The sequence below is a fragment of the Rhinolophus hipposideros genome (genome assembly GCF_964194185.1).
Source record: "Rhinolophus hipposideros genome assembly, contig: HAP1_SCAFFOLD_112, whole genome shotgun sequence".
Lineage (NCBI taxonomy): Eukaryota > Metazoa > Chordata > Mammalia > Chiroptera > Rhinolophidae > Rhinolophus > Rhinolophus hipposideros.
The window spans coordinates 25,675-50,953 of record NW_027669450.1 but is presented as its reverse complement, the minus strand read 5'-3'; the positions used below and the strand labels follow the sequence as shown (position 1 = coordinate 50,953).

At 36.8% G+C, this 25,279-nt stretch overlaps 1 long non-coding RNA gene across 2 annotated transcripts in view; it reads right to left on the bottom strand.

Annotated features, from left to right (window-relative positions):
• Window positions 1-24,416, bottom strand: part of LOC308495586 — a 34,580-nt gene extending 10,164 nt beyond the window's left edge. The window contains exons 1-11 of one of the 2 annotated variants that reach the window (XR_013993009.1): window positions 22,593-24,416; window positions 20,757-20,933; window positions 20,060-20,093; window positions 17,473-17,545; window positions 12,664-12,748; window positions 12,275-12,336; window positions 9,330-9,402; window positions 6,257-6,327; window positions 4,947-5,084; window positions 2,597-3,526; window positions 1,108-1,257 (exon numbers count right to left, since the gene is read on the bottom strand). This is a non-coding gene — a long non-coding RNA (uncharacterized lncRNA). Of the gene's footprint in view, window positions 1-1,107; window positions 1,258-2,596; window positions 3,527-4,946; window positions 5,085-6,256; window positions 6,328-9,329; window positions 10,950-12,274; window positions 12,337-12,663; window positions 12,749-17,472; window positions 17,546-20,059; window positions 20,094-20,756; window positions 20,934-22,592 lie in introns of those variants that run through there. The other variant, XR_013993010.1, reaches the window with a different exon arrangement.
• Window positions 24,417-25,279: the final 863 nt, after the last annotated feature.

Sequence of the window (25,279 nt, the reverse complement as noted above, 5' to 3'; positions counted from 1 at the left end):
GGCAGGGAAATCAAAACACTGGCTCCCACCATAACTTGTAAACTCGTGTTCATAGCAGAATTATTAACAGCCAAAAAGTGGAAACAACACAAAGTTCCATCAGCTGATGAATGGGTAAGTATTTTGTCCACAAGGTGAAGCAACATTGGGCAATAGGAAGAAATAGCTCACAACTGATGTGTGCTACAACACGGTGGAACCCTGGAAACGTGATGTTACGTGAAAGAAGCGAGTCACAAGGGACCTCACATCGTGTGATTCCATTTACATGAAATATCCAAAGTAGGCAAATCTACAGAGACAGAAAGTAGATTGGTGGTTGCCTGAGGCTGGGAGAGACAGGAAGATAGGGTGACAGCTAAGGGATGTGGGGTTTCTTTTGGGGGTAATGGAAATGTTCTATAATTGTGGTGATAGTTCCACATCTCTCTGAATGTAACAAGAGATATTGAATTGTATATTTTAAATGGTGAAATATGATATGGGGATTGCATCCCAATGAAGATTAAAAAACACACAAATATAGTGAATCTGGATTATTTTCTTAATTCTCTATTGTGGGTGTGCATACTATAATGATCAACATATTTCTACACTTTTACAATATTTCAAAAATGAAAACAAAATGAAGGAAATGCCTACTTCAACTGGTTTGTATACTGAACTTTCTGTACAAGTTAGTTTGAAGTCCATGAAATATATACCAATGCTGTAACCATTTACAAAAGTGATGATAAGAAATAAGACAAATTTCTGAATCGTTCTAGTAAGCATTATCTTCTGATTTTAAATGGCTGCTTCATCCTGGTAATGGAGATATCACTACAAAATATTGTTTAGTAGGAAGAAAGTCTCTCAATTTCTATGAGGAATGCTGCCTATTTCTCAACGTTACCAAGGGTATAGATATAAGAAAAAACATACGTTGCAAATAGCAGGATGGAAGCCAGAGTTTAAGGAAGAAGTGCATTATAAAGATAATAAAATTATAATAAATTAATTACACCGAAAACACAAAAGAAAGCTGCCCTTGAAAATCAGGGTCTTAAAACACTTTATATTAATCAACTATAGATGAACTGTTGACAGGTTACATTTCACACATACCTGACTCCTGATATGCTCTAATGTCTTGAAATCCTGTGTCTCAGCTTCTGAATTCATACGGTAACGTGATCTATCCTCCAGTGAAGCCTCTGACATAGACAGTTTTTTTGTGGAGTCAGGTAGCTCTTGTTGAAATCGTCTCCCAAGCATCTAGAAAGATGATTCTGTTAGTGATCTTATAATCACATCTATTAAATTATGTTAAAATTTGCTAACTCTAACATATTAATATAATATGTAACTCGAAAAAGATCACCCCATGCATCAGTTCACCTTGTTTTCTTCTTTTGGACACAATTCTGTCTACTGAATCTGGGTAAGACACAGAAGGTGTTATCCTGCTGCCCACTCACTATTACGAAGGTTACTTGAACAACAGATTCAGCCCCACTCTCCACTTCCCCTGATGAAGCCGCAGAGCTTAACAATCTACTGACATCTCAAGGGGAAATTGGTATGTCGGTGGGACTAGCGGTCGTCAAGTATACATTGTGGAATGTTTTCCCCCTTTTTTTATCACAGGCTTAAATTGACTTCACAGGTCCTCACATATGCAGTCCACTGCTCACAACCTTCCAACAGATTCCTGTATCTTAGAAGAAAAGCAAACTCATTCCAGTGGTCTTCATGGCCTGGACCTCCCTTCCTGCTACACATGAATCCTGCCTCCCCTCACTCGTCTGAAAATGGAGACCCAGTGCCAAATTAATAAATCAGAGACTGCTAAATTCTCTTTGAAATGGACAAACTTATGTCCAAATGATAGTAAATGGGCCTTGCGATGAGAAAAATGAATTTGTAAAAATATTCAAGGACAATTATAGATAGCAATGGGAAGATTAAATCAAGTAGAGTTTTGATAAAACTCCTCACATTTGTCCCAAATTATGATTTAATGAAAAATTAGCTGCCTTTAAAGAGGTCACAGGTCCTAAGAATACATTATTTGAGACTGAAATAGTTCCAATTTATATCAAATTGACATGAATAAAAACAAAATTATACCAACTAAAATGTGGAAGAAACTACTGAGGGAAAGGGACAGCATCTACACTTCAGTTCATGTGGGAAATCTAGAATTAACTCTCTAGGTAATCCACTTAATTGAACCTCTATCTCTAAAAACTCAGTTTGCATAGGAGCATTTCCATTTATCTGCTTCATAATGGTATTACAATGTGGTAACAGAAAGATGAAAATTATTATTGTAGCAGTATAAGACTAAATCATTCATATCAATATGTATCTAATAACAATTTATACCTTAAAATTTCATAGTCAACACAATGCCTTTACTCAAAGTAAAGCACCTCACAGGTCTAAGTTTTGTTTGCTGGATACAATGTATGCTTTTAAGCTGTTAGAGCAAATACATTTGTAATCTATATATTTTTAATATTCTGCTAGATTCAACATTTAGCCATCATCAAATATTTGAACATTGAATTTTCTTTCAGGAAATGTGAAAACTATCTTTCTGGATACTTACCTCTCTTTCTGATTTATCGTTTTCATACTGGCACATTCTTCCTTTCAAGTGATTCAATTTGCTGACTAACTCCTTATGGCTCTCTTTCACCACTGGATCTTGTTTTTCACATTCAGCTTGACGCACTGTTCTAAGCCCCTGAAGCTGCTCTTCAATATTCATTCCTGACTTTTCATTATTGTCACTTTTGTGGAATGCATCATCCAGTTGCCTTCGAAGAAGCATGTTTCCACTCTGTAGGTCAGATCTTTCCTCCTTTAGGGATTCCAGCTTTCCAGTATACGGGTTCAATTTTTCTGGTTCCCTTTGATTCATGTGTTCAATTTCCTCCTCTTGACACTGAGTTTGGTTTAGGTCTTTCAGTACAGGTTCAGAAACCAATGTCCTTTCTCTGACATCATATCTTGCGTGAGGGAGCTCAGTGTCTAAGCTATTGGATTTACTTCCAGCTTTAGGAAGTTGCTGAGAATGAATCTCACTGTTTTCTTTTAGGTTACACATAGCAAACCCGATGTTGTCCACGAAATGCAAGCATTTATCTCTTAATTCCTGGAAAGAATTTTGTAGGGGTCTTAATTGCTTACTAAACTCATGATGATGGTCGGATTCCGCTTCTGTTTTCAATCTTTCTTTGCTTTGTCTTTCATTCTCCAGTTGAGAGTTCAGCATTGTATTCTCAGCTGTTGGGACATTAAGCTGTCTGTTATATTCAAATACTGTTTCTGTTAGCGTTTCGTCATTCTGTTTTATTGTCTTTTGAAGACGGTCCTTCTTTTCTTTTACATTTGCAGTGTCCTCAAAGTATTTTTTTTCCATTTCCTGCTTCTGAGTTATGAGTGTGTCCCTTTGTAGTCTTAGTATGGCGATTTCATCCTGCAACACGTGATTTTCATGCAACATGTCTTTTGCTTTTTCGTAACTCTCAGAATCCTAAGTAAAACAAAGGAGACTTGTAGCTAGCACTCAATGAAATGACATATCATGATATCCTCTGAAATTAAAGAAGAACCTAAGTGTTTATATAATGAAAAGGTTGCAGTACGTGGATATCCCACTGTAAAAATACAATGCTGAATCCAAACCTCCAACTTTATACGAGCATAAATTCCCCAAAGTTAAAAAAATAATAATATAAGATGCTGAATCCATGAAAGTGAAAAAGAGAATTTTAAAATCATCAGAGAATTTTAAGAGTCTCAGAACTGGAAAGGCAGCAAACCCAGAAGGCATCAAATAGAAGATTAAGAAGTCTGACTACATTTTAAAATAGAGGTCACCGTGTGAATATACACCTATCCCACAGTAAGAGTATTCACTCTGCATACATTTGGACTGATTACATTTCCTAGAATTTTTTTTCCCAAGAATACTCAAAAGATATTCTACTTTTCTAATATTTTCAGAGTCAGTTGTAAGATGAAATCTACTAATCACTGATAAATCTAGGCATTACGCTAAGCACTTCTTTATACATCAATGAACTCTTCGTTATCACAATTTCAAATAGAATGATTACAAAGATGAGCAAGTTCAGGATTTTTTCCCAGGACTTTGGACTCTACAATAGGGTGCTTGCTGCTCTTCTAGTGTAAATATATAAATTCAAAAGAAGCCTTAGATTTCAAAAAAAACTCAGGGTAAATAGGCTAAAAATTATAGAGCTCTTCTTAGAAAATAGAAAATTATTGTTAGAAAATATTTGCTGCTGCTTAAGTGTTGTTTCCTTTTCATAATGTTTAAAGGAGAAATAAATGAGAAATAGGGGAAAACACACTGACTTCTTTGAATAAAACACTCACCAATAAATTATCACTAAGTATGCATCATGGCATACAATTTTCTTCAAAAGTTCCTAGCACTGAAATAGGACTCTACTTGGAACAAATTGTTCCTTTTCTCAAAAGTAGGAGAATGAGATCTAAAAGATGGTCTCTGCACTGGCTATACTTCTACTCCTTACAATCAGCGGAAGTGAAAACTGACCTCTCTACTAATACAGCAAGGGGATGAAATCACTGCCTCAAATTGAAACTTCTGTTATTAGTAACAATAGTTTTGAGATTGTAGAAAGCTCATCGATCCCTGTAAAAAGTATTGAAAACCTCCCCTTTAGATGACACATTGGGAACGTCACTACTTGACTGTTGGACATAAAAGGATTTCAATCAAGAATATAATTTATTGCAATGGACCAAAAATGTCACTCTCCCTAAAATACACACACACACACACACACACACACACACACACACACACACACTTTTAAAATCCTCTACAATTCCCATATGTACAACATTGGTTTTTAAAATATGTACATACACACATATTTGAAAATGACTAAACAAAATACCTCAGAATTCATTTTCTTAAGATTTATTTCTGTCTCCTTTTGTTGTTGAAGGCAATTGGTCAGAACTGTGTCATGTAATATTTTGTTGTCCTGTTCTCGGGAAAGTGGCCTCTGAGTGTTGTTTTCCTCTTGTACAACCTAGAGAATCGAATATGAACAAAGAAAAATTAGAATATAACTAAAATTTAACTGTTAAAAATCTTAATCTACGTTTACTTACTCCCAAATTATCGGACTTTAATTAGAAAGTGAAAAATAACTTGCCTTAGTCTAAATTAGAAGAAAAACATGAATCCGCAAAACTAATTTTGTCACTGTTTGAACTAAACAATTGGTTATATGTTAAATCCACCCAAAAAATGAAACAGTAGATGATTTTTAATGTCACAGAGGCTTTCTCATTTAAAATAGTTCACCTCACCATGTCTTAAATAGTGAGCCCCTACAGTGAATTTAAGAATATCTTTTAAAGATTAATAACTGGAGAATAGGCAAACTTTAATTAGAAGCCCACATCATTAACATCAATCAGTAAGAGAAGTAAATTCCTAAATATTAATTCACATTATACACTATGAGTGTTACACATTGTGTTATACATTGATATAATTATCTGTTGCATCCAATTCTAACTTATTCAATACCCACTAGTAAGAGCAGACAAAAAATTAAATCATATTTACTGATTTCCTACACTGAAAGGAAAGATATTAGAAAGTTACTGTTTGTGTCCTAACAACCAAAGGTCCCATCCTGAGAAGATGTGATTCTCTTAAAAAGCAGTTGAGTTGAGTGCATGACCCCATTCTCTCCCTGAATGTAGACGCAGAGTCCATTACACAGAGGTCACAAGGAAGAATCCATCTCTAACCTTGGCCTTAGTGACCAGCCATACGGAACTGCACATTTTGAACCCCTGAAAATCATGACTCCTTTCACGTGAGCCTGAATCAGTGGCCATCATTTTTACATGGTTCATAATTTCAACTGTCTCATCATGTGATTCAGTATTTGATGTTACTTTCTTTTTTATTTAAGGGAGTTATAAAAATTAAAGGAGCAAACAACATTCAGGACTTTATTATTATTTTTTTTGCCTCAATCCAAAGATAAAGTTGAGCTATGAATATCTATAGATTCTAACAACATTTTAAGTTTTGTAACTAGTTCAAATGTTATAAATATCATTCAGTTATGACCTTTTGACTCTAAAAGGCTAGCATGGAAGGTAATTTCAATTGGACTCTATTATATTATTAAAGCACAGAAAACCATATTATACTAGAAATTTAAAATTAAATTTCACATACATGTGTGTAGTTCTTTTCATTTCCATCAAGCCTCGCTTGTCCTTCCTCTGATGTCATTCCTAGGTGTTGTCCTGCTGACAAATCTATGTATTAGTTAAAACGAACTACTTAGAACAATTAGATAAAAGCTATAATCTTTATAAATACAGAAAATAACATCTTATCAACTGAGACTTCAAATTAAGCGTCATCTTTTCCTGAATATTTACTTTACTTAAGAAATACTTCTAATTAGCTAACACTTCTAATTAGCTAACAAACCATTTGGGAAATATGAGATGTCACAAAGTGAAAGGCATACAAACATGTCAAAAATTCATCCACAAATTCATTCAATGAACATCGATAGAAAAACAATCAGAAAAAAACCCTACAATTTAGAAATGCAGTACAAACACATCGAGTTGCACTATATACTCTGTTCTCTACCTCGTAATATACCTTTTGAACAACACCCTAAGATTCAACTGCAATGTCATTCATTGTTTCCAGAATGACTTACTTCTGATGCATTTATCAGTGTACACCCTTCCTTATATCTGAAATGTTTTCCTCTACTATTCTGAAAATTTCTTTTCACCTTTGAGGATTCAGCACTGGGGTTTAAGGAAGAAGACAGAGAAGAGGAGACAGACTGCGGACACAGCTGAGATTCCCATCACTGCTGGGAAAGTCAATTCTAAAATATATAAAGCCATAGAAAATCCAAGAAATATTTGATTGTTGGTTTCGGAAGGTGCTTTTTCATTTACAATACATACAGTTTTAACTGATACTTTTGAATTCAGAATATAAAACTAAAGCTAAGAAACTATGTTTTGTTTCACTAGGCAACCTTTAGGTCTTTATGAAGTTTTCCCATCTGGTCCTAATGTTCTAAGTATAATTCTGCTGCCCACTCCCCAGAGTATGCTAAATACTAGTCTAAAGGAAATCACGCTTTCACCTCATTATCTTTCTTATTTCCATATGTTATTGTGGTTCAGGAAGAATGCCAATGTCTTGCTAAAAGTCATTCTGTTTGGCTGTTAAGTTCCATAAACAGAGTAAACATGAAGTAGATTTTGCCACAAAATGACTATTGGAAAGTCAGAACTACGATCAACCTACATAGAGGTGGGCTAGAGTTGAACACTTTCTGTTTCTTTATTTCCTTCTTTGCTTTCTCTGTTTTCTGGTAGCTGTGATTCACTCAAGTCATGGAGCCTATAATTACATAACAGAAACACACCTACAATCTGAGTCTCTAGTTTATCTATTACGGTCATCTGTCCAAACTCTGTGGATGCTGACAGAGTTTTGCTCATGGAGTGTGATGCAAATGGCCTTTTATCACCAACTTTCCAATCCCTGCATCTTTGACCAGTTTCATGATTGGAGGTCAAAGAAGTAGAATCCCAATCTGAATTCTGGGATTAAGTTTTCATTTATCAGGATGTAAAAATAACACAAAGTTGACTATCTTGTAAAACTTCCTTTTTCAGAGAAGCAGTCACACGTCCTCTTTTCCCCCAAACACACTATTCCTTCAGAATACATTTTATTTTAGGTGTCCTACACTTGCCATTTACATAGGTAAGTTTAATTAACTATTGTCACGCAGCAATTTCTATTACATAATGTGTTTCCAATTAAATATTTCCTTCTTAATAGTTAAGATGGTGCAGGGTATGCTTTTTTTTGTTACTGTCAAAAGTTATGTGTAACCACTTAAGTTTAAATATGCATGACAAACATGGGTTTACAAAAACTTTTAATGAATCGTACTACTTCAAATAAGAAACTATTTATTATAAGAAAATGGTCTTTTCTAAATGCTCCAATATCTTCAGAATTCGTTTTTAAACCTTAGATAAATAGATATTCATATGACAAATTACAGTCCTGGGCGACCTTATTGTTTCCAAGGAAAAATGGGATCAAACTGGGTCCCCATGAGCTCCAAAGAGTACAGGGCACCATGAGACAGAAAACAAATACATAACAAAACATTTTCCTTTTGCTTTTTAAACACAATCTCAGCTTAAATCTATGAGACAAGTGAAAGAAAACCACAACAACTGTACAAGTGAAGCTTTAAAGCCTCTTTTATCACTTCACATCCAGGAAGCCCGTACATCATTTAAAACGGTGGTTTCCAATGTCATGTGAGAATCCGTGAAGTCCCAAGGTCTGTCAGTCGAGGGGCCCGAAAAGGTCAAAGCTATTTTCACAGAAAGACTGAATGTCATTTGCCATTTTCACTCTCATTCTCTTCTAAGTGTACAGTAGAGTTTTCCACAGCCGTGATATCACAGCTCTGATGGTGACATCATAGCTCTATGGTTACTGGGTCGTAGCTCCAATGGCTCACGCAATGCATGACTGTGTGTGCTCGTATTTTAAATTGTTCAGTTTTTATTTCTAATATTGTAACTATCTATGGAGACTACCGACTTAAAAATATTCTTTGGAATTCTCAATAATTTTTAATAGCATAAAAGCATCCCAAGGCACAAAAGCTTCAGAATGCCTTTTTTCAAAGATTGTGTCTACCAAATATTCATTATCATTAATTACTTCTCCCATTTTTAATAATCGAAGACACCATAGGCGCACGTACACACATAGCCAGTGTCTGCTCAGCAGAACATCTGGTTGGCTTAAGACCATCAGTGTCACAACACTAAGAGGAAGTAAAGTTAAAACACAAATGACATGGTAGCAACTGAGGCTTACTTGGGTAAACGTCAAAATTCAAATGACCATTTGAAACGCTGGAAGTATCTTCCAGTTTGATTATTAACCTCTGAGAACCCCTATTAAGTACAGGGGTTCCAAACTGGGACATTTAGGATATCGAAACAAGAGGAGAAACATTTTAGTGAAGTCACCCTTTTAAAATCTTGTTTTCTTATTCCTGTCGATGTCTTTTTTCTCAAACATCGATACCAACAATGACATCACGTTGTTTATGTGAAATACTTCAATTAAATTTGTAACAAAGGAAAGTAAGTCTGAATAGAAGACTGTGAGCATGTCAAATGTCCTTGCGTACTCCTTCCCAAAATTAAATTGGTATTACACAGTGTACCTGGTCTGAAGGGTTGCACATCGTCCATTCCTACAGCTCTGTTAGGAACAGGATCTTCCACTTCAATGCTCGGCTGAAGGGGTTAGGAAACAAGATGATTAGTAATTAATGGACACTTCACACCATCTCTAGTTAATAATTCAGGATGAAAATGTTAAAGTTATCACCTCCAAGAAAAGGATTTTTTGAAAAATATGTGTTTAAGCATATATTAGGTTCGTGCAAACGTAATTGCAGATTTGCAATTTTTTTTAACCTTTTAAACCTCAATTACTTTCACAACAACCTAATACTTTGATAAGTGTACTTGATATAACTGTTAAATATTTCTAATGACAGATTTGTTTTTTAGTGTTAAAACAAGATACTTGCTTGACATGGTAAGAACCCTTGGTGTATGTCCAGTTGAGTTTAGACAGAACATTTTAGAACCTACTTCATCTATGTCAACAAGAGCTAGGAAAAACCGAACTCTTATTGGACAAAAAATTTGATAGAAAAACATGATTGAACCAAGTGGCAAAGAGATAAGAAAAACTTTTCATTAAATTGTGTTTCAATAAATGATAGGAAAAATGTTATATATAGTTATGCAACTTTTCAAAAAAGTATAATAATTTCTAATCAGGGAAAAATAAGAACATTTATTTATTATAGTCATCTGAAATGTACCAGACACTTACTATGCACATTTTATTTCTTTTCCACCCAAAACAACAAATATGAAAACAGTTTGATGATGGTTACCCCACTTCCTGCTTGGTGGCCATTCCAAGACATTAGAATGAAATGATGAACAGATGTGATCCATTGTTGTCTCTGCCCAGCAGGTTTTGCTCCTAGATCTTCACATGACTGGCTCCTTCTCATGCTTCACTTGGCCGTTTTTGTCACCCTCAGAAAGATCTTTCCTGACCACCGAAACTGCACTCCCACTCCTATTCCAACTACAACCGTGCCCCCCCCATGACAATATTCTCTAACCCAGCATTCTCCATTCTCTTTAAATGACCCAGATATAGTGACTTACAATGGACTGTTCATTTGTTTTTCTGCTCCTACAGCTACAGCTGAACCCCTGAACTTCCCCATTCAGTGTCTAACTGCCCAGCACAAAGCTGGTATCTAACTAGAAATTTACTCAAGGTGAAACACTGAGCTCGCACCAACAGAGCCTCAAGTACCGAAACACTACACATCTACAGGGTATCGCCTATCACAGTCTCCTGAAGTTTAGAATCCCCCAGATTAGAAATCCACATGCCCCTTCTAACTTTTCCACTCTATTCTTGACACTACTGCCATTTGATTGTCCTTCAGGTTTACAGAAAGTGTCCTCACCATTTAGTAAGTCACTACGGCCCACTGTGATCATTGATTTTATATTTCTATAGCTCCCTTTACACTTCGCAAAGTGTTTTCACATTTGTTACCACATTAGTTCATTCCACATACTGAAAGGTAGGCATAAGTACCATTACGACAAATGAGGTCACTGACATCCGACAGGTTAAAAAGAAGTTTCCCCAAGATCCCACAGCTAGTAAGTGACCGATCCAGGATTCTAGTGTGTTCTTATCGTCAAACACAGTGCCTACACCAGTAGGCTGCAGTTGCCTATATCAGAGGATCACACCTTTCTTATATTTTTCAACAGCTGTCATCTCACATTGGCTCATCATTACATTGTACTTCTAGTACTACGAGTACGGTCGCCATCAAGTTACTCAATGCTTGCTATTTTAACTGAACACGACAGTTGTTACATATTAAAGCAGCACTCAGCCAAATTGTTGTTAGTGTAATCCAACATATTATTAGTATTCACCAGGCTTTTCCTACTGTAGAAAATGTCCTTGCGGACCTATTTGACAATACAAATATAATGATACTTTGATATCCCAGACATTATGTTTCCTAGTTCCAAGTTACAAACAAACCCTACTATCCAAATTCTTTCTGAATTTCATTAGGATATTTACACATCCACAAAAACCACAAAGTCATGCATTTGGGCATAGTTCGAACTGGAATAACTTTAATTTTTAGGTAAAGTTAACTTCACAACCCAAACCGATTCCTTATGACTTGGAAGCCTACGTGTTTTATACTATTCCCAAGATTCTGTAGCTATTGAGTTACCCATCCAGGATTCCATTCTGTTCTTTCCTCAAACACAGTGTCTAGACCAGTAGGCTGCAGTTGCCTGTATCAGGAGATCACACCTTTCTTATCTCTTTCCACAGCTGTCACCTCGCATCAGCTCATCATTACTTTGTACTTCTATTACTACAAGTATGGTTGCCATCAAGACACTCAATGCATGCTATTTTAACTGAACAAGACAGTTGTCCTGTATTAAAACAGCGCTCAGCTGATTACTGTTAGTATAATCCTACGTATTATTACTATTCACTATGGTCTTTTTTCATTGGAACGGTTTCTTGCAGATCTATTCGACATTACAAATATAATAATACTTTGATGTCCCAGGCATTATCTTTTCAAGTTCCAAATTATTAAAAAATAAACACCCTACAATCCAAAATCTTTCTTTCTGACTCATTAGGACATTTGCACATCTACAAAAACCACAGAGTCATGCATTTGGGCATAGGTTGACCGGGAATAATTCTTTAGCTTTTAGGTGAACTTAACTTCACAACCCAAACTGATTCCTTATGACTTGGAAGCCTTAGTGTTTTATGCTATTCCACACTGACTTTCTTAAGTGACACTTGCAAGTTAGCAGAATTGTACTACGCTGTCTTATTATATTACGCACATAGCTAGTTTATTCATTATAGGATAAACCATAAAAAATGATTTGTATGAGGAAATGCAGAGGCGAGAAAGTAAAGTCAAAGCATACCTTTTTCATTTTAACATCACTCAATGGTGATATTTAAAATAGTAATGATAATAATAATAGTGTAAGACAGTACCTCAGAATCCCAAGGTGATTCTTCATCTTCATCTTGTCCTAATCCTAATGATGACTTTATAACTATAAAATGTAGTCACAGGTACATTAATGTGAACATATATTACTATGCATTTTAAGTACACATTCAGTCGTGCTTATTTCCATAAAAGTAATAGCAGAAAAGAATTCAGGGGAACGAAGCATTTGCAAGAAGAAGCAGTTGTTAGTAGTGGGGATACTTTTGCCCAAAAGATAGGAAAAAATGCTTAAAAGAAATGAATATCACATTTGGATCGACACATGTTAGATTTCTTTATAGCAGAGCTTAAGCTAGAAAGAATTCATAGATAGTCACTAAATTACCACTTATATTATTCTGGTGTGCTCCATCAACACAAGTCAAATTACCATTGTTTGCTTGGTCTTGTGGAGCACTTTCAATAATATCCACACGATTTTCTCTTTTTCGAATGGCTGGCTTGGTTGCTTCTTTCTATTAAAAAAAGAAAGAAAAAAGAAAAGAAAAACCCAACTTCAGAAAACATCCTATTCATTTACTCATTGACTCACTCACTCAGTCCATCCGTAGGTAAGACAAGAAAACTTTACTGTAGCCGTCATAGGCACAGACCCAGGGGAAGCTGGAAATAGAAATGAAACATTTTGTCCTACATTCTAGTAGGAGTATAATACATGAAAAATAACAACAGAAAAGTACCGCTCTCCACTTCGACACCTGACGTGAATAAAGTATAGTAAGGGCACAAAAGAGACGACAATCCGTTGTATAAGGGAAGCTCAGCAGATACTGCAAAGATAGGGCTGCATCTTGAAAGTTATACAAGGTGCTGAGGGAAGGCATGAAGGGGATTCCAGAAGGGCAGCAGGTGCAAAAGCCGGAGGTGTGAAACAACATATTGTAAGTGAGGGCAGCAAAGGAATGAGGTAAGCCTGGAACTCTGAGAAAGGGATGGAGAGACAACTGCAGAATCAGAACCAAATCAAAGAAGGCGCATGTCATGCTAGCAGATGAATTCTACCCTCACGTAATGGGGAGTCACTCAGGAAGCAGAGGTGTTGCATCATCACAATTCTAGTTTACAACAGCCACTTGGGCTGCAATTTATGATATTGAGGACTTCCGTTTCTTTCTAGGATCCTATCCATCAGCCTGTCTTGTGTCACAGCATAGCCTCTCCCCGGTGCCTCCAAACCCACAAAGGCAGCTGCCAACAATAGGTCACTTTGTAGCTTCCCCTAGGTGGCTCCTGGTTGGGCACAAACAGCAGCTGACTTGGGCCTGCCCCACAGCCCCTCCCAAGAGGCCCCAAATCCAACACACCTGGGGATCAGTTTCAGCAACACCAGAACATCACCAAAATAGCTCCATAATGACACGCCCAATCCATGGACTGAGCAGACACGGGAGCCCTGCTACAGCCGATCTCACTCTGTGGGGTCAGCCCACACACAGGGGTTCATCTACTGTAGTCACAGCCAGTCGTCCTGAGGGTCAATTCCACACCCAGATGTGCCAACAGCAATAAGGCTCAAGTACAACAGGAGGGCACACACCACCCACACGAGCTTCTGGAGCACCCGGCTCAGGTGACCGGGGAGACTGTACCACTGGGCCCCACACGACTCCTGGTATGTAAGGCAATACTGTCAAGACGAGGAGAATTAGCAGATCTACAGAATACAGAGAAACAAACACAGAGAGGCAGTGAAAAAAGGAGAGAAAGAAACATTTCTCTAATGAAAGAACAGGATAAAACTCTAGAAAAAGAGGTAAACCAAACGGAGACAAGCAATATACCAGATAAGAGTTCAAAATACTGATTATAGGGATGCTAGATGAAATTAGGGGAAGAATAGACAAAGTAAGTAAAACTTCAACGGAGAGACAGCAAACATAAAAAGGACACAGAAATCGTTTAAAAAAAGTCTGAAATGAAAAATACAATATCTGAAATGAATAATTTATAGATGGAATCAGCACCACATTTGGTGAAGCAGAGGTTCAATAGTGATTTGGTAGACAAGGTAGCACAAACACCCAATCAGAACAGAGAAAAAATGAATATAAAAATATAAATAAAACAGAAAGTGCTTTAAGGGATGTCTGGGACAATATCAGGTGTAACAACATACGTAAGGCTATCTAAAGGAGAAGAGAGAGAGAGAGCAGGAATTGAAAACCTATTGGAATACACAATGATGGAAACCTTTCCTAACCTGGAGAAGGAGATAGACACACAAGCGTAGGAAACACAAAGAGTTCCAAACAAAATGAACCCAAACAGGTCCACACCAAAACATATCATAATTAAAATTCCAAAGGGTTAGGACATGGAGAGAATATTAAAACTATCAAGAGAAAAGTAGTTAGTCACGTACAATGGAGATCTCATAAGACTGTCAGGTGATCTCTCAAGAGAAAATTTGCAGGTCAGAAGAGATTGGCAAGAAATATTGAAAGTGATGAAAAGCAATAATCTACAACCAAGATTACTATTACTGCATCCGGCCAGGCTCTCATTTCGAATCAAAGGAGAGGTAAAGACTTGCCAGAGAAAAAGATGATGGCATCAGCACCAACAAACCAGTATCAAGAAATGTGAAACGAGGACTTGAAAAAAGAAGTAGAAGTAGAAAGAGGAAGAGGAGGAGGAGGAGGAAGAGGAGGAGGAGGAGGAGGAGGAGGAGGAGGAGAAATATGAATAATAAAATGGCAATAATTACATACGTATAAAAATTACTTTAAATGTAAATAGGTTAAATGTTTCAGTCAAGACATAAGGTGGCAGAATGGATAGGACTACAAGAGCCATATATATGACATCAAACTCAAAAATTTTTGCACAGTAATAGAAACCATCAACAAAATGAAAACACGACCAGATGAATGGGAGAAGATATCCAAAACACATAAGGAACTCATAAAACGTAACACCAAAAGACAATGCAATTACAAAATGAGAAGAGTACTTGAATAGACTTTTCTCCAAAGAGGTCACACAGATAGCCAAGAGACATACGAAAACACGCTCAGTGCCACTAATCATCAGAGCGATGCAAATTAAAAGCACAATGAGCTACCACCTCACACCTGTCAGAATGGCCGTCATCAATAAATCAACAAACAACCAATGTTGATGAGGATGTGAAGGGAAGCCCCGTGCACTGTTGGTGGGACTGCAAATCTGACCAGACACAATGGAAAACAATATGGAAGCTCCTCAAAAATTTGAAAATAGAACTACCAGGTGGCATAGCAATCCCACTTCTGGGTTTTTCTCCGCAGAAATCCCAAACACTGATTTGAAACATGTATGCATCTGTATGGTTCTATTTACATTAGTTACAATACTCCAGATAAAGAAATAACTGAAGTATCCATCGTAGTGGATAAAGAAGAAGTGGTACATATACACAACAACATACTACTTGGCTGTAAACAAAGAACAAAATCTTACCATTTGCGACAGTGTGCGTGGACCTAGAGGGTATTATTCGAAGTGAAAAAAGTCAGATAGAGAAAGGCAAACACCACATGATTTCACCTATTGGTGATATGTAAAAAAAAATAAATGAACATAGAAAAAAGAAACAAACTCATAGGTGCAGAGAACTAACTGATCGTTGCTCAGAGGGAAGAGTATTGGGGAACAAACTGAAAAGGTTAAAGGGTTAAGAAGTACAAATTGGCAGTTATAAAATAGTCATGTAGATGTCAAGTACAGCACAAAGATATAGTAAATAACACTGTAATAACTAAGTATGGTGTCAGGTATACCACACTAATCAGGGTACCACTTTACACATTATAGAAATGCCTAACTACTATGCTGTACACCTGAGGCTGACATCATTGAATGTCAACTGTAACAGAAATGAAAAATTTTACATTTAAACTAAAAACTTTCTGAAATTTGATATTTTATTATGTAGTTTTTAAGAATCTCTGCTTTTCACCAGAGTAAAGAAAGGATCCTGTCTTTTGCAGACACGGCTCCTTTCTTTACTTTGGTCAATGCATCATGGTCAATGGGCATAAAATCTCACGGACATGTTTTTATAGGGAGCAGCTAAGAGCATCATCAGCTTTGGAGCCAAGTGGATTTTGCATCAAACCCTCAAACTTCTCCCTGGCTACTGCAAGACATGCTGCCTAGATTGCCTTGGACTCCATTTCCTTATCTCTGAACATGAGGATTCCCTTCCTTGACAAAGCTATTCTGAGGATTAAATCAGATCATGCTTGTTACAGAATAGGTACAGAACAAGTGTTGATTTGACTATGGAGTATTTCAGCATATCAGTTAAATGAAAATCTGTGTCGCTCTTGCTTATACGGGCACAGGGGCCCACGCATCAAAAACCATGTAATCAAACACGCCATTAAAACACTAAACTTGAAAAAAAAAAAAAAGAATCTCTGCTTTTCAAATTGGTTATTATTTTATACAAAACATATACTCTTCAATTAGATAAAGACATTTAAAATATTCACAATGCAATGATTTAGAACATAGTGGAATCCCTTTGTAATATGGGTTTTGAGATAGACAACATGAATTCTAAACTTTCAAAACTTCTACTATTATTTTAAGTCTAAATGATGAACCTGGTATACCGGAAACTAATATAAAATAATATGGAATGTCCACGGGATGTAAGTGAAAAAATAATGGAGAAAACACTCCCTCCTAACAAGTATACCATACCAACATACATAGCGTAAAAAAATAAAACTATATGTCATATGCTATATAGTTTTAAAACTGAAAGGTATCAGGAAGAATTCATGACTGTTACAATGAGTACCTGATCCATTAAAGATTCCATTTAGGCACGAGTATGATAAAAGTCAGGCTGGTATAACGTAAAAGTCACATTAAGAATCCTTACCTTTAACCAAATTGCATATCTCCGTCACTGTGGGAAAACTCCCTATAGAATTTTACTATCACAATACATTTCCCAGACCCTTCTTTTCTCAGCTCCCAACTTCGATACTTACTAAAGTTAAAAGAACAACAACAAAACAACGAAGCATCAAATGGTCATATGTTATAAAATGGTTCATGCTGACCAATTTTCCATAACAAACATAAAACAATGATAGGTGGAGCACTACTAAATTTTACAACTCGGCGCTACACAAAACTAAATTAAGAGCACAACAGTTAATTTCACACAGGAGCCTTTTACCTTGGTACCAACATCGAAGAGTCCATCGTCTGACGTAGACCATGAATCATCACTGCCAGGTTTCCAGGAAAGACTTCCGGGGAAAGATACACAACAGACACAAGTGAGTTCATTTCTTTACAAAGGCAGCAACAACAACAACAAAAGGAGTACAATTCAGCTATCTGCATATGAAATGAAGTTTCTTGATACGATTAAAATTTAGATGATGTTCTAGAAAAGCTATCAGTTATCTATTGCTGCCTCCACCACTCCCAACTCGTGCAATATTTAATGAAGATACACTCTAAGTTTCCATAACAAAAAACGACAGCAAACATGTTGGCAACACCTGAGAGTACCTTGTTTTCACCAAAGTCCTGAAGGCTGAATTGAAAACGCAATTAATAGCTGACAATAGGAACCTGAACTGGGACAAAAGCAATGACCTAAATCAAGATAGAATGATACACTGAGCCTTCTCCAAGGTCTGTCCCTGGTTCAAAGATTAATCTGTGTGGGTCAAAAACGGCAGTCTTGCTTCTTTAACATAGAAAGCAGTTACTAAACTTATCCCATTCCTTGTTTTCACTCAAAAACACTACAGTGAGGTCCCTGAAATGCATGAAATGTTTGCAACTTACATGTACAAAAGTCAAAGAACAAATATGTACGTTGTTAGCCTCCCCACTCCCAGATCACTTGTCCGCAAAGCTTCCTGGCAATCTCCAACCTTGAAAACTTCAGCCTACGAAGGCATAGACTCCTGAAACAAGGTTGGGCTCAAATGACCCACAGTAGGAGTTCTCTATTTCCCTGTTCCTGGAAAACAAGCTAAATGGAGCCTCAGTCATCCACTCCCAACACAGGCACGTTACCACCTACCCAACTCCATTACTGGTTTCACAATCAGTCCTCCCTCTGCCCAACCCTCCATCTCCATGGGAAGGACATCAGCGCGTTGGGCAAAGAGGTAGAGGTGACAAGACACCTGCCGTGGTGTCTTGTGCTGATCTATGTAGTTCAGCAATCTCCAGTGCCTTTGGACTCAAGGGGACCCCCTCTGTAATTTCGGGTGCAGGTGGATGATACCACATTCCTACTTGCTATAAAGAGAATGTTTCCAGAGGCTCAAAGGTTTAATATGTTTTCATACCAACCTTAAATTTTGCTGGTTCCTCCAATTCAACAAACAAAACAGCAGCAACCTGTTCAGGCAGGACGCCCTTGAGCCCCTTATTTTAATCTGCTTTTTTAGACAACTACCAACATCCTGTGTCCTTCCTTCCTGTAATTTCTCTTTACCTTGTCATACCCTCCCATTCTGATCTCTTTTCCCTCATCTGATCTCTATCTAATCTCTGCTCTAAGAGCCTTATTCCTATCCCAACCTGTGTTGTTCCTCTTGAAACGTGGATTCCCCTGCTAATTCCATTCTTAGCCTCTTCCATTGCATTCACTAGAGCTTTCCATAATTAAAACACTCACCCAAAGGATGATAAAGAAGGAAGTGTACTGGGCTTAGAAACCTATACTAATCTCATTTCATCACTCACTGTACTCAAAGAAGTCACTTCAATCTCTTACAGTTCAAACTCCTCATGTGATCAACCACTTGACCAAAACATTAATGGCAGCATGAAGTACTAGGGGGTGTTTTGAATAATTAATTGATAACATTCATTCAACACCTGGAATTCTATGTACTTTTGATTCTGTCAAGAAAAATGGAGAACACTTAGCTGGCAGAAGTGGAAAAAAATAACACAACAACAGCAACAAAACTACCCCGAGTAAAGCAGAGAAAAAGGTAAAAAATCAAGAAAAGTCATGGAAGAAGGAAGAAAGACTCTGGAAAAAGAGAAAAAACTTCCTAGAACAAGGTAAAGGTATTAGCCAGAAGGAAAACACAGTCTGAGGAGTCAGTAAGTAGAGAAGTCAATTAGAAATATCCTCTCAATTTGTGCTGAATTAGCACAACAGTCTATACATAGATGATCTTCACTTACAGAACAACAATTCGTCCCAAGAAGGGTACATCGCATTATACCTGAAAACATTTATCTGATTAGGTCTTGCTTATGTACAGCGAACTGACATCTGCCCTCAACACTGATGGTGAAAACAAGGTTCTCGTGACTGCTGCAATTGTCAAGTACATTAAGACAAAAGCTTGGGCTAACTGGGCTTGATAGGAAACTTCTAAATCAGCATTAAGGCATCACTAAACGGGACTCTCTGAGGCCACCTGACGTGCACCTGAATCTTGAATCCAGACCTGTCCAGGCACTTCTCAGTACAGGCTGAGGGACAAGAGAACGGACTTGGGAAGCCAAGCAGGCTGAAGGTCACATCACGGGTCAGCCACTTGGTAACTATGGAACCAAGTGTCAATTAATCCACCTCCTGGAACCACACTCCTCTAATGAATAAAAACGGCCGAACAGCACAGCTACTTTGCAAATCTACTGTGCCGACGACCTGGGATAACCAATGGTAGGCACATAGTATAGGGTCTAGCCCAGAGCAGAACACTCATTAAAGCTTACTGGCTTCTCTCCGCAGTCTCTTAGTTAACATGCAATTTTAGAAATCCATAAAATCCTACCTGCTTGCAGGGTCGCATTGAGAACACTCATCCACTGTTAAAAGAAAAAAAATTCAAATACATTGTAAATACACAATAGAAAAACACAGAACTTTGAAAGCGTCAGATTCAAGTGATGTAAAAATATTTGTTTGGGAACACCCCTGAAGACTATAGTAGAGTGAATGTTACTGATACAACTGGTGGGCAATTAATACATGAAGAACTTTTACTTCCTCTGCTGTATATCTGTGTGTGTGTGTGTGTATATATTTATATTTATATATTTATATACATACACATATACACAGATATATATATATATATATATATATATATATATATACACATATATACATATGTACCTATATATGTGTGCATGTATGCATATATACTCCCCAGGGTACGTGAAATACTAGTCTAAATGGATTCACCCTTTCTCCTTATTCCCTTTCTTATTTCCTTATGTTACTCTGATTGAGGAAGAATGCCAATGTCTTGCTAAAACTTATTCCATTTGGCTGTGAGTTGCGTAAACATAAAGCAGATTTTGCTACAAAATGACTATAGGAAATTCATAACTACGATCAACCTACACAGAGGTGGGCTAGGGTTGAACTCTTTCTGTTTTTTTTATTTCCTTCTTTGCTTTCTCTGTTTTCTTGTAGCTGTGATTCACACAATTCATGGAGGGAAGAATTATGTAAGAGGAACACACCTACAACCTGCGTCTTTCGTTTGTCTATTACGGGCATCTGTCCAAACTCTGTGGGTGCTGACAGAGGTCTCATTGAGTGTGTGGCAAATGGCCTTTTATCACCAAATTTCGAATCCCCGGATATTTGACAAGTTCCATGATTGAAAGTCAAAGAAGTAGAATCCCAGCTGGAAAAATCTGAAAATAAAATTTTCGTTTATGAGGAGGTAAAAATAACACAAAGTTGACCATATTGTAAAACTTCCTTCTTCAGAGAAGCAGTCCCACGTCCTCCTTTATCCCAAACACTCTACTCCTTCAGAGCTCATTTTATTTTAGGTGTCCTATACTTGCCATTCACGTAAGTTAAGTTGAATTAACTATTGTCACTCAGCAATTTCTGTTATATAATGTGGTTCCAATTAAAGCTTTTCTTCTTATTACTTAACATGGTGCTGTGTGTGACATTTTTTGTCATTATCAAAAGTTATGTCTAACCGCTTATCTTAATTTTAAATATGTGTGACAAACATGGATTTAAAAAACTTTCATTGAATGGTACAATTCCAAATAAGAAACTACTTATTACAAGAAAATGGTCTTTTCTAAATACCCCAATATCTTCAGAATTCATTTTTAAGCCTTAGATAAACAGATATTCACATGACAAATTACAGTCCTGGGCGACCTTATTGTTTACAAAGAAAAATGGGATCAAACGAGGTCCCCATGAGCTCCAAAGAGTACAGGGTACCATGAGACAGAAAATGAATATATAACAAAACTATTTTCCTTTTGTTTTTTAAACAATATTCTCAGCTTATAACTTTTTAAGACAAGTGAAAGAAAAACACAATTGTAGAAGTGAAGCTTTAAATCCTCTTTTATCACTTCACATCCAGGAAGCCCGTAAATCATTTAAAACGGTGGTTTCCAATGTCATGCGAGAATCCGTGAAGTCCCAAGGTCTGTCAGTCGAGGGGCCCGAAAAGGTCAAAGCTATTTTCACAGAAAGACTGAATGTCATTTGCCATTTTCACTCTCATTCTCTTCTAAGTGTACAGTAGAGCTTTCCACAGCCGTGATATCACAGCTCTGATGGTGACATCATAGCTCTATGGTTACTGGGTCGTAGCTCCAATGGCTCACGGAATGCATGACTGTGTGTGCTCCTATTTTAAATTGTTCAGTTTTTATTTCCAATATTGTAACTATCTATGGAGACTACCGACTTAAAAATATTCTTTGGAATTCTCAATAATTTTTAATAGCATAAAAGCATCCCAAGGCACAAAAGCTTCAGAATTGTTATTTTCAAAGATTGTGTCTACCAAATATTCATTACCATTAATTACCTCTCCCATTTTTAATAATCGAAGACACCATAGGCGCACGTACACACATAGCCAGTGTCTGCTCAGCAGAACATCTGGTTTTAAGACCATCAGTGTTACAACACTAAGAGGAAGTAAAGTTAAAAAGAATTGTCATGGTAGCAACTGGAGATTACTTGGGTAAATGTTAAAATTCAAATGACCATTTGAAAACGCTGGAAAAATCTTCCAGTGTGATCATTGGTAACCCGTATTAAGTACAGGGATTCCAAACTGGGACATTTAGGGTATCGAACAAACGGAGAACTATCTTAGTGAAGTCACCGTTTTAAAATCTCATTTTCTTATTCCTGTGAATACCTTTTCATCAAACACCGATACTAACAATGACATCACGTTATTTATGTCAAATCCTTCCATTAAATTTGTAACAAAAAAAAGGAATGAGGAAGAGAAGACTGCAAGCATGTCACATGTCCTTGCGTACTCCTTCCCAAAATTAAATTGGTATTACAAAGTGTACCTGGTCTGAAGGGTTGCACATCGTCCATTCCTATAGGTTTGTACGGAACAGGATCTTCCACTTCAATGCTCGGCTGAAGGGGTTAGGAAACAACATGATTAGTAACTAATGGACACTTCATGCAATCTCTAGTTAACAATTCAGGATAACAATATTAATGTTATAATCTCCAAGAAAAGGACTTTTTGAAAAATATGTATTTAAGCAAATATTAGTTTGGTACAAGTGATAGTGCAGTTTGTGCAATTTTTTTTAAACGTTGTAAACCGCAATTACTCTTGCACCGAACTAATACCTTGAAAAGTGTATTTCCTATAACTTGAAATATTTCTAATGATACATTCTTTTTGTTTGTTTGTTTTTTTAGTGTTAAAACAAGATACTTGCTTGACATGGTAAGAAACCTTGGTGTATGTCCTGTTGAGTGTAAACAGAACATTTTAGAACCTACTTCATCTAGGTCAACAAGAGCTTGGAAAAACCAAACTCTTATTTGATAAAAATTTTGATAGGAAAAATGATTAAATAGAATGACAAAGTTGTAAGAAAAGCTTTTTGTTAAATTATATTTAAATAAACAATAGGAAAAACATTATATATAGTTATGCAACTTTTCAAAAAAGTTTAATAAATTCTAATCAGGAAAAGATAAGAACATTTATTTACTAACCATCTCAAATATACTGGGCATCTGCCATGCACAGTTTATTTCTTTTCCACACAAACAACAAATATAAAAATGGTTTGATGCTGGTTAGCCCTCTTCCTGCTTCCTGACCATTCCAAGACACTAGAATAAAATGATGAACCCACACGATCCATTGCTGTCCCTGCCCAGCAGGTTTCGCTCCTAGACCTTCAAATGACTGGCTCCTTCTCATGCTTCACGTGGCAGTATCCCACACAGACATTTACTTCAGGTCAAAACACTGAGCTCACACCAACAGAGCCTCAAGTACCGAAACACTACACATCAACAGGGTATCGCCTATCACAGTCTCCTGAAGTTTAGCATCCCCCAGATTAGAAATCCACATGCCCCTTCTAACTTTTCCACTCTATTCTTGACACTACTGCCATTTGATTGTCCTTCAGGTTTACAAAAAGTGTCCCCACCATTTGGTAAGTCACTACCGCCCACTGTGATCATTGATTTTACATTTCTATAGCTCCCTTTACACTTCGCAAAGTGTTTTCACATTTGTTACCACATTAGTTCATTTCACACCCTGAAAGGTAGGCATAAGTACCTTTATGATGAATGAGGTCACTGACATCCAACAGATTAAAAAGAAGTTTCCCCCAGATCCCACAGCTAGTAAGTGACCTATCCAGGGTTCTAGTGTGTTCTTATCTTCAAACACAGTGTCTACACCAGTAGGCAGCAGTTGCCTATATCAGAAGATCACACTCCTCCTCTCTCTTTTCACAGCTGTCATCTCACATTGGCTCATCATTACTTTGTACTTCTATTACTACAAGCATGGTTGCCATCAAGATACTCAATGCATGCTATTTTAACTGAACAGGGCAGTTGTTGTGTATTAAAGCAGCACTCGGCCGATTGTTGTTAGTATGATCCTACATAGTATTACTATTAACAATGCTCTTCCTTCCCTGGAAAAGTTCCTTGCAGATCTATTGCAGAATACAAATACAATAATACTTGCATATAGCAGGCATTATCTTTTCAAGTTCCAAGGTATAAAAAACCCTAAATTCCAAATTCTTTCTTTCTGAATCTCATTAGGACATTTACACAACCATAAAAACCACAGAATCATGCATTTGGACATACTTCAAGCTGGAATAATGCTTTAGCTTTTAGGTGAACTTAACTTCAGAACCCAACTGATTCCTTATGACTTGGAAGCCTTCTTGTTTTATACTATTCTACACCGACCGCCTTAAGTGAACCTTGCAAGTTAGCAGAATTGTACTACGCTGTCTCATTATATTAAGCACATATGTATTTTATTAATTATAGGCTAAACCATAAGAAAATAATTTAGGTGGGGAAATGCAGAGGTGAGAAAGTATAGTCAAAGCATACCTTTTACGTTTTAACATCACTGAATGGTGATATTTAAAATAATAATGATAAAAAATGACAGTACCTCAGAATCCCAACATGATTTCACAGCTCCTTTTCCGAATCTTAATGCTGATATTTTAACTATAAAATGTAGTCACAGAACATTAATATGAACATATATCACTACGAATTTTAAATACACATTCAAAAATATTTCCATAAAAGTAATAGCAGAAAAGAATTTCGGGGGGCTGAAGCATTTGCAAGAAGAAGCAGTTGTTAGTAGTGGGGATACTTTTGCAAAAAAGATAGGAAGAAATGCTTATAAGAAATGAAAATCACAGTTGGATCTACACGTGTTAGATTTGTGTATAGCAGCACTTAAGCTAGAAAGAATTCATAGATAGTCACTAAATTATCACTTGTATTATTTTGGTATGCTCCATCAACACAAGTCAAGATATCAGTTTTTGTTTGCTCTTGTGGAGCACTTTCAATAATATCCACACCATTTTCTCTTTTTCCAGTTGCCGGCTTGGTTGCTTCTTTCTATTAAAAAAAAGAAAAGAAAAACCCAACTTCAGCAAACATCATATTCATTTACTCGTTCACTCGCTCACTCAGTCCTTCTGTCAGTAAGACAACAAACCGC